Source organism: Nothobranchius furzeri, chromosome 5, assembly GCF_043380555.1.
Source record: "Nothobranchius furzeri strain GRZ-AD chromosome 5, NfurGRZ-RIMD1, whole genome shotgun sequence".
Lineage (NCBI taxonomy): Eukaryota > Metazoa > Chordata > Actinopteri > Cyprinodontiformes > Nothobranchiidae > Nothobranchius > Nothobranchius furzeri.
Window position 1 is genome coordinate 65,383,356 of NC_091745.1, and position 16,338 is coordinate 65,399,693.

The 16,338-nt window shown below is 41.9% G+C and overlaps 1 protein-coding gene across 5 annotated transcripts in view; it reads right to left on the reverse strand.

Moving 5' to 3' along the window:
* Nucleotides 1-16,338, reverse strand: part of sema6cb (semaphorin 6Cb) — a 181,663-nt gene that overhangs the window by 87,730 nt on the left and 77,595 nt on the right. For all 5 annotated transcript variants that reach the window (XM_015949872.3, XM_070551014.1, XM_015949870.3 and 2 more), the window contains one exon: nucleotides 13,332-13,477. The gene's annotated coding sequence lies outside the window, so the exon portion shown is untranslated. The remainder of the gene's footprint in view (nucleotides 1-13,331; nucleotides 13,478-16,338) is intronic.

The window sequence follows — 16,338 nt, forward strand, 5'->3', positions numbered from 1 at the left end:
TCTTGCAGCTGCCTTGACACCAGGCTGATTGTGTCTGCACAGGAGCAAAAGAAAGTGTGCTTCTATTGTAATACCTGTATACATAGAGGCATTTTAAATGATGCATTACACACCATGGCAGCCATTGTCAGAGGTCGTCCATGTTTAAACACAGTTATTCAAATTGATTGTATGGGCTGAAAAGAACTAGCTACAAATTATTTATGCTGACTACAAAAATAGTCATTTCAACATTTTTAGCATGTACTTCAGAAGCTAAGTGACATCTGTTGCTGTGAAAGCATTCTGTAGAGCAGAAACCCCGAGTCACAGCACATTTTCTATATTAAGCTTGTAAGGAAACTATTTTTCATACATGGAAAGAAATAAATATTAAAATAATCAAATACTATTTTTTGTTGTTCATGTATAAACTCAACAGTGTTTGGATTATTTCATTTTCTTGGTTTTAATGGTTACGATGTGGGTTAAGAAGTGTTGGGCGGGATCTATGAATATGCTAGCAGGGCGCAGAAAACAATGAATGGTTTTATACAGTAGGTTAAAAAAATGGTTAAATGAGCCAAATTCAGACCAACCGTAGCAGCAGTAGTAAAATTATTTTACTATGCAGTTTGGTTTAGTGCCACTCCTTTGTAGCCTCAGCAAGTCTACTATTGCAACTTGTAACTTCATGTATTGTTCCTTTGGCTAAGCTAGTGTGTGTGTTGGCAACAGTTGGGTACATGCCTTCCTAATTCAGACATTTTAGATAAGCTAACTGAAAAATATGTGTTAAAAAGCACCACTAACAAGTTGGCATCCATTTGGTGACTCACAAAATGGTCTAATGTCACGTAAACAAGCCTCGTTAGTAGTGATGCACCGATATAAAAGTTTTGGGCTGATTCCGAGATTAAGATCACTGTTATGGCCGAAACCGATATACTGACATTAATGCTTCTAAAATCAGCAGATTTTGTATGGAATGAAAATTATTAAAGCTGAATTTACATTATTATGTACACACAACACACACATTTACAGTTCTGAGATGATTTCATTCACTGTTCACATGACTAAACAATGACACATCACCCCCCTCACCCTCTGAAACAGGCAAACAAATTGAGACGAGATGGAAAAAATATTGGTTGTTAATATCGGCCCGGTTTTATTTATCGAACCGATACTGATATGTTTAAAAAAACTACTAACATAGGCCAATACCGATATTGATGCCGGTATATTGTCCATCCCTACTTGTTAGTGTGATTGTCCGACCGCGACTTAAAAGTCCAGCACTTCCAATCAAGATCAGAACTGAAGGAGTATTTTGGATGCGGGGTGAACGAATGAGAGTCATCACCATTGTAAAGATCTGCTATCTTAATGACTATTCTGATGTGATTTCTACTATGTGTAATGTTAAAAGAAGCTTTTGGATAAAACTACACATTTTCCTAAAAGTTATTTTGCAACATTAGATGCTGATACCTCCATCCATCCATCCATCCATCCATCCATTGTCTAAACCCGCTTGTCCATGTAGGGTCGGGGGGGTGGGGACTGGTGCCTATCTCCAGCGGTCAATGGGCAATCAGGCGGGGTGCACCTTGGACATAGAGCCAGTCCATCGCAGGGCAACACAGAGACACACAGGACAAACAATCATGCACACACTCACACCTAAGGACAATTTGGACAGACCAATCAACCTAACAGTCATGTTTTGGGACGGTGGGAGGAAGCCGGAGTACCCGGAGAGAACCCACGCATGCGCAGGGAGAACATGCAAACTCCATGCAGAAAGATCCCAGGCCGGGAAGCGAACCCAGGACCTTCTCGCTACAAGGCAACAGCTCTAACCACTGTGCAGCCATGTTGATACCTTAAAAAAAAATAAAAAAATAAAACTCAAATGGGATTAAGATGCATCACTGAACATTATCCAATTGAACAGTTTTTGCTGCCTGGCTTTTTTTAATCATAGAAAATATAAAATGAAAAACAAATTTAAGCTTCATAAGTGAATAAATTGTATTTTATTCACTGTGGCAACCATCATAACATTAAAGCTTTGGAGCACATGCGTCAGTCCCTGATGGTGACTGGCTTTCCCCATGAGATTAGCGTTGGTGGTTTAAATGGTTCAGTGACCAGTTTAGAGAATTTACAGTAACTTCAGCTGAAGGTAACAACATGCTGTAGAGAACTTGCCAGCTCTTTGGAACAGGTGTTGATTGCATCCCACTGTACCAAATAAACAATCATTATGTACATTATTATATAGCTGCTCTAGTCTAGTCTGGTCTAGTCCACCTGCCTGCGTCAGAGGCTGAAGGAGACGTCTGGTCTAATCAATATCCAGAGACAAGCATCTGCCCAGGGCTCCAGTAACTGAACCTCTGTCCTCCTCAGGCTGCTCTGCAGACAGCCATTTGCTGCTGGCTTGGCAGTTGAGCTTATCACAATCAACAGGAAATGTGATGCCACACAGAGCGAACGCTGACACTTTCATTTGTCACTGGTGATAGTTTGTCAAACTCTTCCTGGAGTTCAGCAGCCACCTGGTTGGATTTGCTCATTCCGTAAATCACTTTCCAGGCCTCTTGAGAAATCAGTTGCTACGATGACCTTGATGCTCAATTGTGACATATTTTTCACATGCAAATGCCTCTGTGGAGTGGGTGCCAGGTTGTTACTCGGTTCATGACAGTGTGCTGGGTACTAATAAACCTGGAAGGGCCAGAAAAACGACGTGAAATTTCCTCTTCGACTCGTTTTTGTTAGAAGGGTTTCAGCAAAACTAAGGCTAAGATAAAAATGCCATTTTAAATATAAATAAAACTATTTTATAGTCTGGGTGAAGCAGTGACTGAATAGATCTGAATGTTACAACTGAGACAGCATGACCAAAACAGAACGCAACTGGTTTGCTTTTGGAGAAAAACCCAAATGTGGCATGCTCTTAACAGAAGAGCATCATGAATCTTAATTTAAAACCATTTCAGAAATTCTCTGATCCTAAACAATAACAAACTACATCACAAAAGGACCATTCTGTGCTAAATAACATTCAGGTTTGACGTTTTTGCAGACTACTTTAAAACGATGATCATATTCTTTTAGAAACCAAGATGTGAAATAAATCAATCCATTTTTCATGCGACAGGATCAACACAAAGCGTTTGATGTTTATTGTATTAATGTTCACTTATGAAAAGTCACTGACCTAAAGACACAGAAAGGACATATACACACTCACTGTCTTCTTGTACTTTGTTAAAACTGTATGAATGTTTTCTTTGACCCACACTTTTTACACGGTGTGGCTTTTATGGCTTGGCACTCTTCCAGAATACAAACAAGTACTTTTTTTTCTAAAGAATCATAAAAGGAGTTGAATTTACTTCGACCAGAAGTAAATGACACTAAAACAAATGCTACGAGCATGAAGAAACACAAGAACGATGGTTGGCATCTTTAAAGTGCTTCATGAACTAAAATGTGTCAGACAAGTAAAACAGCAGATCTGGTAGAAGAGGACTGAGACGATTTGCTTTAATCTGCGATTTCATTTCCTTACTCGTGTCTAAATGATTTGGTTGTGCAGATGTCTTCTATCTGTGACCATATGCTGCTGCTGCCCAGAATGTGGCTTTTTAATCAGTCCTTTCAGGGATGGAGCACATTCTGTCATTTAAACACATGAAGTTCTTAGGCTTTCTGGATCTTCTTGCTTCCAAGTGGTGAAACAAAATCTAGGTCTGAGAGTCCTGCATTTAAATCTGCTTTGTTTAAAAAAAATACGAGACAGACCTGAGATATGTTGGTTTTTGTGTCCAAGAGAATAAGTAAATAACCCTTTGGGTGTCAGTCTTTTCAAGAAAAGATTCAATTTTGACATGACTTTCGAAAAGTTGTAGCTTGGCAATGGTTAGAGATAAAGGTAAACTGTAAAAGAGACAAATATTAAGTAGGACCCAAAGTTTGTGTTGGGAGTAGGGGTCCAACGTTTTATCGGTCGGCCGATTAATCGGGCTGATATATTTTTTCAGCATCGGCCGATAAGCCTCTTTAGTGAAGCCAATTAAAGTCAGGCACCTCCGCGGCCAGCCCGCTGGGAGCCAGTGTAGGACCCCAACTGAAAACACATGGAGGTGTTTCTCAATGCCAAGGAACCTCCCCTTGATGTCTTGGCCCCGCCCCGGTTGCCCAGAAGATACGTCATCTGGAACCGCCAAGACGTGTTCCAATGTTCACGTTCAACCGAGGCATGTGTTCTCCATTTGTTAGCCGTTTAGCTAGCTGAGCAAGGATACACGGGAGGTGTCTTGTAGCCTAGCCTTGGTCAAAAATTTTCCCAGAATACACAGCAGTATTTTCAAAAGGACGACGGATCAGAAGACGGCAACTACTTCGGGGGCAAATTTCAAGATTAAAAGTAAGTCAACTAATTTAAAATGTTTTTTAGATCCAAAGAAGTAATCTATGGTTGGTTAGTTGCAGCTTCGGTGGCTAGTGGGTAGTAACTCGCTTATATATCTCATTTAACAAATACACACACAATAACAAAATGAAAAAGCTCGTTAAATATTTATATTGAAACTAATACATATAAAATATAACATTATCTCCTGTGTCATGTGATGTTACGTGACTGCCGTGGAAGCCGCGGTCACGTATATATACCCCACAGTTGTATATTTAGTGTGAAACAAAAGTAAAATATGAAACAAAACTTAGCCTTAAGAACCGCCGGTAACCGGCATCATTCAATTCAATTCAATTCAAAGATACTTTATTAATCCCAGAGGGGAATCAGAGTTTCAGTACACACAATTCAGAGATCAGACATACATACATAGGCAAAGACACATGACAGGAATTGGTGACTGTGGTCATTCGCAACCCTGAGTCGCGCTACCATAATAGAGATAAGAGGGTTACATGAGGATTGGTTCAGGTGGAGGGAAAAAAGGCACTTCAGAGTTACCCTCCACAGGGAGAGCAGCTTTGCTATGCAAAAAACACCTCAGACAGAAATGCAACAGACTTCAGACATCACACAACATAAGTGTCCACTAGGTGGGGTGGTGGGTTTGGGAATCTCCACAAGTCAGTGCCTGCAGCCACGATAAGCAGCGCACGTCACCTCAGTCTGGACAGGGGAGGGAGGTCGTTGGGGTTTGGAGGGCACAGTGACTCCTGGAATGATTCGGCGGCCTTCACAGCGCGCAGTCCCGCCCAGGCTGGGATAGGGAGACAGAGTTGCCATAGCGACAGCAGCATTCCACATTTCTTCTAAGGGGGAGTATTAGTTGCAGCCTCACAGGCTCAAGCGCAGCAGATTCAGATTAGAAATTGTTTTGGGGCCAGACAGAGATAATTTCCTCTCCGTCTTAAAGTTCTGTTGGTCCTCAACCTCTCAAAATCCCAATAATGGCATAAATTAATTTATCCCAGTCTGTGCTGATTCGTCCACTCGCTCCTTGATGGCATCCATCTTTTGTGCCAATGCATGAGTCTCAGTCAAAGTTCCAAGATTACGACTCATCTCGACAATTACATAAGTCTGTGAATTCCCAGCGCGGTGTTATCCATCACTGAGCTCGGGGAGAGCGCCAATATTCCTCGACAGCTCGTTAATTTTCTGGTAAGCCAGGTAGCCTCCTAGGCCGAAAAGCAGGAAACCTGACACCAACACCACGAATATCCAGACATCTTCAGAATCCTCTACAGACAGCTGAGATAGCCATATCAGGTTCCACTGTTTCCAGGAGTCCATGATATGCCCAACTAGATCTGTCCCAGAGGGGCACCCGGGAGCCCCTTCTCCCGATCTCATCATTGAAAAAATGTTGTCAATCTCGTTAAGTGGCCGATTGACCAGGTCCATTTTAATAATTTCAGTTTCCAGTAAAAATGCAGAAGCAGCCATACACCCAGAGACAGACAAAGAGCCTTGGGATAAGATAGGGAGGAGAGGAGGAAAAAAGTGTCTGTACTCTCCAAGAGCCAGAAGAAGAAAATACGTATGCTGCTAATGCTAGGCTGGCTTGTTGTCAACTTAAGAGATAGTCTTAAGGTTCAAGGTTGTCTTTATTAATCCCCAAGGGGGGAATTGAATTGCCTTGGACAAGTAAAAAACAACAACAACATGCACACACACACAACAAAACATTTACTGGACACTGCTATAAGCCACAACCATGATAGATAAACTCTCAGCTGCTTTTTTGCTTAACATGCTAGCTCCAGTTTTATCAATTAAATTATTTCCCTGTATGGGAGTCGGAGCATTCCACTCTGTGTGTTGGAGAGGAGAGTCCTGCAACAGCAGATTTTTCTCAGCATGTTGGTGTAGCCACGCTTTGTTGTAGCGTTAGCAGGTCCTCCATTAGCCTGAGAAATGTTGTGTCTTGCCAATCGCAGCACTCTGTCGGTTTGGTGGGCAGGAGGATATGATGGAACGAAACAACTAAGATGGCATCAGCTCATTTGAAACAGCTTTGGCATAAACTTTAGACTATTTACACTTGGGCTTTTCTTTAAGAAAAAGGATATATTTTCATCTTCAACATTTTATGGTGGATTGCCTTGTTGACTGACATCTGTAGCGGTGAGTACAGTACGCTAGCGTGCGAAGACAGTTTGAAAGACAACTGTAGATTTTATCCCACAACTGAGCTCTGTCTATGGATCATGGCCAGACTCATAATATATATATATATATATATATATATATATATATATATATATATATATATATATATACACTCACCTAAAGGATTATTAGGAACACCATACTAATATGGCGTTTGACCCCCTTTCATCTTCAGAACTGCCTTAATTCTATGTGGCATCTATTCAACAAGGTGCTGAAAGCCTTCTTTAGAAATGTTGGCCCATATTGATAGGATAGCATCATGCAGTTGATGGAGATTTGTGGGATGCACATCCAGAGCATGAAGCTCCCATTCCACCACATCCCAAAGATGCTCTATCGGGTTGAGATCTGGTGACTGTGGGGGCCATTGTAGTACAGTGAACTCATTGTCATGTTCAAGAAACCAATTTGAAATGATTAGAGCTTTATGACATGGTGCATTATCCTGCTGGAGGTAGCCATTAGAGGATGGGTACATGGTGGTCATGAAGGGATGGACATGGTCAGAAACAATGCTCAGGTAGCATTTAAACGGTGCCCAATTGGCACTAAAGGGCCATTCTCATCTGTACCGGGTCGGCCCGGGCCGGGTAGCATAGGTTGTTTACATATCTGCGTGGCCTGGTATTTTTCCGGGCCAACCAAGGCTCATTCTCAGCCCTCTTCTCGAGGGGGTCTGCTTCAGGCCGACCAGGGCCAACACACCCACTGCTGACAGCAAATTCACACCTTCCATTAGAGCAAGCCTCTGATTGGTGGGTAGAATCAGCCCACATGGGCTTAAGACAAGGATGTGTGGAATCAACCGGGCCAGGCTGGGGCCGACTGGGGCTACCCGGCCCGGGCCGACCCGGTACAGATGGGAATGGCCCATAAGGGGCCTAAAGTGTGCCAAGAAAACATCCCCCACACCATTACACCACCACCACCAGCCTGCACAGTGGCAACAAGGCATGATGGATCCATATTGTCATTCTGTTTACACCAAATTCTGACTCTACCTTTTGAATGTCTCAACAGAATTCGAGGCTCATCAAACCGGGCAACATTTTTCCAGTCTTCAACTGTCCAATTTTGGTGAGCTCGTGCAAATTGTAGCCTCTTTCTCCTATTTGTAGTGGAGATGAGTTGTACTCGGTGGGGTCTTCTTCTGTTGTAACCCATCCGCCAAAAGGTTGTGCGTGTTGTGGCTTCACAAACACATACCATGTTATGAACATTTTAATCCAAAAGAGCCACTACAACACATTATTACAACCAGAGTGGCCTCCATCGCTGTTGGTTAATGTGTGCAAAACACATAATACAGCTCACAATTGCTAGAGCCAAAAAGATCATTGTTTGGATAAAAAGTAATAAGAACTCAAATTTTCCTGTCCATCAATTCCATGTTGTTACACACATGCTTTCTGTCACTGACAAATGCTGCACAGAAAAATCAGTTAGTAGCTAAACCTGGAAGCATGTGCCTGTGGTTTTCCAAAGAGAAATGTGCTTTTTGTCACAAATCATGTCTACACCAAAAGCAATACACACATCCTGATTTGGATAACAAAAGAAGGAACACACATTTTTGTATTTTATTTTTTGGCTAGCATGTGTAGCAAGAAAGTGTCAAGCTGACAAGTAGACTCGGCCAAAAGCTGAAGACAAATATGAAACGCTCCATTTCAAGCTGCTATTTTGGAACTGAGCCAAATGTCCGAAAAGATCCTTTTTATTGTGCCTGGGCATGATCTGAAGGGTGAACGACTCAACTCTTTAATGGTCGAACTTATCTACTAGACGAGTATGAGAATAAATCAGGTTTCTTCCCTTGAAGTAAACAGTATTCATCAATATGAAGAATGAGCATAAATTATACACGATTCCTCACTAACCTCAACAATTATGCACATTTCTGTGACCTTCACTTCTTAAAAATATTTAACTGTTGACCCTTTTCTCATTTGAATAATAATTATAAACAGCCTTGAGTGGAGCTTTGGAGGGCTGCTTGACTTTCACCTCACCATCCTGTAATCCCCCCTCATTATCCAAATTCACTAAATGTTCCCGACCCGGCACGGGAAGAAAATGACTTAGGGATGTGAGAGTCCGCCCTCCGATCCTGAATCGTGTTCCTGGCACCGACGCTGAGGCTGACTGGTGCATGGCCGTGTTTGCTGACATAGCAGATGCAGCTTCACTCTTTCTGAGGGGCTTTGTTCCATCACTGCCGGATGATTTATTTAAACTCGGCTGCAGAATTTAGGTTTGAACTCCCTGGTCTGGAAGCTTTTTATTCCAGCATGAATACATAAAATGTGAACACTAGAGCTGCTTATGGGACGGTTGTTTGTGCTAATGGTGAAAGAGCTGTTATCACAAACAGCTGCTTTTTCTCTAAACAGCTTAGCACAGACGCAAACATGTAATAGTGTGTTTTTTTTTAAACAGACTGGCTTCTCCTCCACACATCCCTGGGAGTCTACTAGCATGTGGATGGCTCATAAAAAATTACAGGATGTTTGAACTCCAGCTTATTAACTGACTTTAGAGTTCCCAAGTGAGGGTCTTTAGCTACCAACACCAATGTCAGCTAAACACAAAAAAGCTACTTTCAAATCAGAAATCTGGAGTTTGAGGCACAGAATGAGTATAAAAACTAGAAAGCTCATCGGATCAGTACTGAAGAGCAATGATCAGAAAAAAACAACACTTCAGATGCCTGCTAGAAAGGCAGCAAGTACACACACATCACATCTGCTGATCAATATCCCCCGGCTCAGAGTTTGGAAGGTTTCTGAATATTAAACAACTGTGGGAAACTTATCCAGGCACATTCAAGGCCAGGGCAGATAAAGCTAGCACATTAACCCATTAGTCCTACCTAGGAAATGAAGGACTTCTTGTTTTGTTGACACAAACGTCTGAACCACCAATAAAGATGGGAGCGGGCGTTTATCTCCATTGCATCTGTCCTTTGGAATGCCCTTCCCATCTCCATACAACAGTCTTCATCTGTCTCAATCCAAGTCAAGACTGACGACTCATTTCTATGACTTTGTTTTTTGGATTATGACCCCTTCCCCTTTTTATGCTTGTTTTTACTGTCTTGTGCTGTTTTATTGGTTGTTTTACTTGTTTTTTACTGGTTGTTTTTATGAACTGTTTTATTATGACCTTCTGTAAGGTGCTTTGGTCAGCTCTAGCTGTGTTGAAATGCACTGTTACACATAAATTGGTATGGTATGGTAAATATTTGATTTCAGAACCACCTTTGTACAAGGAGAGGGCTTGTGATGTTCCTCCAGAAGAAAGAGGCTACTAGAGATGCATTTGGTGAAATTCTGGCGATGCGATATGATACATATCACAATACATGGCAGACGATACAATATATCACAATATATTGTGATACATTCAGTCAGACGATACTAGCAATTCTTTAGACTGAATTTATTGCAGGAAAATTCAATAAACAGTCCAAACTGATGCTTAACATTTTAATGTGAGGTATCTGAACCATAATAGAGGGATTTACATTTCAATGGTGGAAACAAAACCCATTGCACACTGCTGCCAACTAGTGGTCGGCATTTGAATTGCACCAAAATAAAATAAAATACACAAATGTTTGCATGTTAATTCTTTCAAAAAATTAGATACACAGCTTTTGAATATTGATATAATATTGCAGAAAAATATTTCACGATATATTACCATATTGATATTTTCTTGAATCCCTAGGGACTACGGATGTGTACAACTGGTGGGAACACTAAAGGACAGAGAAGACAAGGAGTTTCTGAGATGCACCAACAGATGATATCATCCTAATCTGGAGGATATTGACTTGCGCTTTAAGAACATTTTACTGAATGTTGTTTAGAAACCTCGCACATCCTCACAGCTCAATGGCAGAAGGTAAACGTTTTCCTTCTGCTTCATGTTTATCAGGTAAAAATAGACTGAATGTTGTCCAGAATCACTTCTCACCCAAAAAAATTATGTGCTGCCAGGGCAGCTAAAATGTTTATTTTTTTCATATGAAAGCTACAACGATGCTGTTCCAGACCCTTTCAACCCTAAACTTAAGCTACACTAGAAGCTTTTACACAAACATGCAGTAGGGAATGTAAAGAATACATTTAATTTACCAAATAATTCACATAAAAGATCTGCAGAGGGAAACGTTACTTTAACTTTAGTTTTGATCATTTTTAAGATCAGATATGTTTCATCACACACCAATTCATAGACATATAAAAGAGTTTATTTATTCATCATGCTGTCATTTAGCAAAATATGCATGAAAAGGTAAGGTGAGAGTGTGCCTATTCACATCATAAAAATCATGGTGTGGGTTAAAATCAACAAATAATCAGAATCACTATTTTAGGCCTTTAGCAACAGGTTTCCAATTTGGCACAAGCATTTTAGAAACCTGACCTGCTTCTACCGATGCGGCGCGTCAACCAACGGTCTTTTAAAATTGTACATTTATTGAAAACATAGCTACAAGTCTCCATGCAGCATATTTTAAAATGTGTCTAACGCATTTGTAAAGAAAAACCAGATGAGATTCGGTTTTTACATCCGTGGGACTCCACCTAATGAGCAACGCCAGTTGGGTCAGACAATCTGCGATCTTACTAGAAACCATCCTGCAGTGAAAAACATCTAGTGGCATTTTTACTGGCGCTCCACTAAAGCCTCGTGGGTAAACTTTAAGAAAGCATCTCTGTAAATAGAACGATCTGGTAGCATGTAGCGTCTGCTGTCACATACGGGACGCTGTGAAGCTCTGCTTCTGTGGCGAGTTGTATATGAGGGTCCCTCCAGCCAGCCATTAGTCTGAGCTCCGTCACTTTGTCAAATCCCCAGCATTCATCTAGCTTTCTGAGCGGATCCAAGCGAAGACCCTCTGACAGTCAGCGAGCGCCTCCACTGCACACATCATTGATACTAATGGGGACAGAAGACTGCTGTAGTGTAGAAGGGTGTGTGTGTGTGTGTGTGTGTGTGTGTGTGTGTGTGTGTGTGTGTGTGTGTGTGTGTGTGTGTGTGCACAAAGTAACCAAAGTCAGGATTAGACAAGTGGAGCATGTGTGGCTGCTCTGCAGCACAGAGATCAATTCATGTCGCTGCAGCAAATGGTATGACAACCAGTCTCCTCCCCATCACCATCTGCCTCCTTTGTGCCAATTTGTCACAGAACATCCAATTGTGGCGATGCCCTCGTTTAGCATTCAACGGCAGCACAACTTAGGTAAAAACTTGGGGGCGGAGCATGAGGAGAAGGAGAGAGTAAGGGCATCAACAAAAAAGGCAGGCAGGAGAGGGCAGCTGGAGTTCATCAGAGGTCAAAGACGACAGAGACAATTACACAAGGGAAGAGGTTTGAAGGACATAAGAACCTGAGTTTCAATCTGGATGTTCCCTGCTATGGTTCTCTTTAACAGAGACTTGAAGGTCAAACACACATGAAACACTGATCATATGAGCCTGAAACAGAAACAGCTGCTCTCCCTGTGTGAATCTGATAAAAACAGAAAACATCTTTCATCAACTTAAACATAAACATGGATCACGAACAAGGATCATGTGGACATGGGGTTAGGGTCATGTGGACAATGAGTCTATGTACGGTCTGTTAACGATCAATAATTTACTTTTAACAGGATTTTCAAAGAGCTGTCTCAAGTTCTGCCTCCTGCACAAAGATCTTTTCAGGGTTTTTTCTCTCCTCCAGCGAGTGGGCCAGGAACAAACGTTCATACATCCAAACTTCCTTCATAGCACTATGGACATGCTGCCTGCATTATTAAGTGAGTGGGTGACAAGATATGAAAGCAATGCCCCCCCCCCCTCTCTCTCACACACTTGGCACCATAATTCATCTATTCAGCTCAGTGGTCTGATCATGTTTCACGCTTGTGCGCCCGTACTGACCGCAATTCAGCACCATTCTACCTGCTTTGATACGTCTTTATGTCACCGGAGACAGGCACAACATAATGACAGTGCCCCCCCACCCCCCCACCCCCGCCCCCCCCGATGCCAGTGATACAGACCAGCGCCAAACAACTCATTCCTTCACACCAACCCTTCATCATCAACTAGCAGGTATTGTCTCCCTGCTGACAGCATGGTGGGCTTCAGTTGGCTGTGACTGATGCAGAACTTTCTGGACCGGTCCCGGGCACCACGGCCGGCCAAGAGAGGATCACAGAGCAGAGGAGCTTTGAAAGGGGGCGTGAATAAAAGCCGAGGCCAAAGTGAACGTTCAGCAACGCAAATCACAGAAAATCAGAGTTTATCGGGACAAAGCTTCTGCTAGTGTGTGTAAAAACCCGTGCCCTGCTCAGAGAGCAAACAAACCAACAAATGTTATTTTTTAGCTGGTAGCTGTGTTAAAAACTGTTCATGACAAATTCAATCAAGAATTTAATGAAGCAGTTCAAATACATTTATAAATATCATTTTCTGATGCTTCAAGTCAGCCAATGTTGTTCAGGTATGATAGTTCTTATAGTTTTCAGGTTGTTTTTCTGCAGCTACCCAGACAAACAGTTTCATTCAGACAGTGGAGCCACAGCGTGCTGGAATATTAAAAACCTTCCTTGTCCAGATTTGTGCAAAAACAATTTGGTCCAATGGCATCATGGAGTCAAAGAAACATCAGGGATCTTACGTTTTAGTCACGTCCTCTGATGCGCTACCAGCACTCCTGCTTCTCCAAGGTAGTAACCTCTCAGAAGGACGAATGAGGCGCCGAGCCGTCAGAGGCGAAACCCCTCAGAGGTTCACCTCTGGGAGAGTTCGGTCTTCAAACACTTCCTGCGAGAAAACAGAAAACAGCATGAGAACGGACAGCACGAGAGGGACAGCTGCTCTGGAGGGTTTGTCTCTTTCTTCTTAAACAGCACCAGTAACACTGAAAAGCCCGATGGAGACGAGCTTCATGTCATCTCAGTGTATTACCCTCAGTCACTGTGCTGTCATAACATCGTAGCTAACACCTGCACCGCAGCCATAAAGAGGGCCAGATGTGGTCAAAGGGACCTTTATTGTTCAGGACGACCCCAAGATAAGTCTTTTTTGTGTCCTTTTAGTTTTCCATCTTCTGTAGAACTCAATAAATACATCCAATGACTTGACAAATGCACACGTGCATGAGTTCATGCATCATGTGCTTCCTGTGCTAAAATTTCTGCCCATTTCAGAATTTCAATACATGAGACGGTACGATATATATCACAATACAGGAGAAATACGATATATATCACAATACAGGAGAAATACGATATATATCACAATACAGGAGAAATACGATATATATCACAATACAGGAGAAATACGATATATATCACATTGAGGGTTTCCCCCAGCGCTGTAGAAGCCTGGCGGGCCGCCAGGCTTTGCTTGCCCACCCGCCAGGCTAAGCTTATTAATCCAAGTTATGTTTACTTTAAACTATTAAGCTGTATAACATCATAAATCTTCCAAAACTATCGTAATCTTATTTAGAGGCTAGGTTTCCCACCCGTGCTTTGGAGATCTTTGCACATTATTACCTTTGTTCTCAGCAAACTGATAAAACCCAGCTGGGTTTAGCCCTCTGGAGGCAGGCGTTGTAGATTTGCAACGTTAAAATCTACCTACTCCACATACGTATTTCACGAGCATTTTTTAACTCTGAAGTACCCCTGAAGGACTTAGTTGTTCGTCCTTTTATCAAAACTTATTTTGAGCCTGAGAGGGTTAAGCAGAAGGGCTCTGTTAGCTGTGCTGTTGCTCTTTACTCCTGGATGACTAATGGGAATCACCCCAAGGATTTCATGTAACGAAGCTCATTCCCAGAAAAAAACGTGCCTTTTAAATCTGCATGTGTGCACCAGCAATCACAAGACACCCAAGCAAGGAGGGCGGTAGACATCGTGACTGCTGAGCTACCTCAACCAAGGAGTCTGTCCACACTGCTGTCTAAATCCCTCCTGAATGAGGCAGCTGACTGCAGCTGCTGTGATCTCAGCTCCACCATCATTGCACCGTAAAGCCACCGAGGGTCTATAAATTCTTAACAACCCTGGACCTTCATAAATTAAGCTGAGCTTTGTGACAGCTTCAACATGCCGGTTTGTGCCAACTTAACCTGTGCGGCGGCTAGAGGGGAAGCAGCTATAAACTGGGAACACATGGCTGGATAGTAAAAATGTTATGGCCACTGTGCCAAATGACACCACGTCTCAGTCTTGGGTAGAAGACTCGTTTACCCACAGTTGTCCACTTTTCTGCCTTCCAGCACAATAAGTCGCATGGAAGACCAAACTCAACATTTTATCTTGTTAGAATTATTACAGCCAACATTTTTTAATACATCAACACCTAAAATGAGTTTCAAAACAAATTTGGTGGCATAAACAAAAACAGGGTTGAAAAAATGGTCAAATCAGTTTTAAAACTCAACAAAAACTCCTCTGCAGTTCTTTCTAACTGTGAGGTTTCCAGAAAAATAGCAGCATTTTCACTAAAATTGGCCCTTCCAAGACTTTGCTAAGGCATCAGCATATCACCGCTGCTTCAGGATTCAGTCATGTGGTGGTGATGAACATCAAACATCAAAAGTTTTGTTCTGTCAAAGTACGCTTTAATTTAATCTATTTGGAGACCCGGAGAGCGCCTATGTGACGTAGAATGCGGCAGACATTCACCAGAAGAAGTGCCGTTTATTACGAGTTCTGTAGGGCCACAAAGCTCCGTGAATTGTGGTGTTAACAGGGAGTTTACACCACATTTTTCATTGTTAGAATTTTAGAAACATAATATTAAAGCTGCATGAATGTCGCTTATTTTATTTTCTTTCTATTCAGCTACAACAGAAAGTCTTCCAATTTAAATACTGCCGGTTGTTTGGCAACATCTGCGGATGTAATTTCCTAGTGAATAGCCAATCAGCATGACTGAGTCCCACTCGGCAAGTCTACCATACCATAGTTCAGGTACTCTGTTGATTCCTGAAATGGCCAAAAAAAGGTCCTCTCAGGCCGACCCAGTGAAATGGAGACACGCATGCCGGGAAGGTCTGGCAAAAATACCCAAAAGTTCCAATCACGGTAAAAGGCCTAATTTCTAATGAATTTCCTTGGTTTGCAACAGTTTATAACATTTGTATTTGGGATGCACCAGAACCTCAGCCACCGAAAAATGACACTTTGCTGAAAATACACCTAATCACTGAAACAACATAGCAGAAATAGAGCATCAGGTAAACCCCGTTTTCGGTTCATCTCGCTAAACCCTTGTGCGGCAACTTCATCTTTGCTTCACAAAAATCGTGCATTCGTACCGATTTGAAAAATAAAGAATTTTCCCTTTTTAGTAATAATGTTTTATTACGATTGCTGGAATATTCATTTCAACTATGTGACGCGCTTTTTACTTTCAGTTTCACATTTACCTCGTCTGCCCAGATTAAATTCTTTCTTCTTCTACATTCTTACGTCTGTCACTGTTAGCTATGTTTTTACTATCCTTCCTGCTAGGGCTGAATGATTAATTGCATATGCAATTAAATTGTGATGTGACAAAAGGAGATTTTCTGATCGCAAAGACTGAGATTTGACTGGCTGCGAGTGGTTAGTGCAATGCTGATATAAATAGAAAAACCCTTAGGGATGCTAATGCTAATATCACAAATT